This window comes from Penaeus monodon, chromosome 28 (assembly GCF_015228065.2).
Source record: "Penaeus monodon isolate SGIC_2016 chromosome 28, NSTDA_Pmon_1, whole genome shotgun sequence".
Classification (NCBI taxonomy): Eukaryota; Metazoa; Arthropoda; class Malacostraca; order Decapoda; family Penaeidae; genus Penaeus; species Penaeus monodon.
This window is the reverse complement of record NC_051413.1, coordinates 18,096,707-18,096,973: the sequence shown is the minus strand read 5'-3', so window position 1 is coordinate 18,096,973 and position 267 is coordinate 18,096,707.

Sequence of the window (267 nt, the reverse complement as noted above, 5' to 3'; positions counted from 1 at the left end):
GATATTTGTATATTTATATTAGTTTATTCATACATAAAACCATATCCTTCTCCGTCTCTCCTATTCTCTAATGCAAAAACAGCTGCTACCGTTTTATACCAAGAACCACATCTCAGCAGGTCTCAGCGTGACTCAGCGCCATCTCGCGGCAGAGGAGGAAGGGCGAGACGGCCGCAGGAAGTGAGACCAGGAAGGAGGCTCCAGGTCTTTTGTGACAGGTTGGTATCGCAAAGCATTTCCACATTTGCATATCCATGTGTCCGTGTA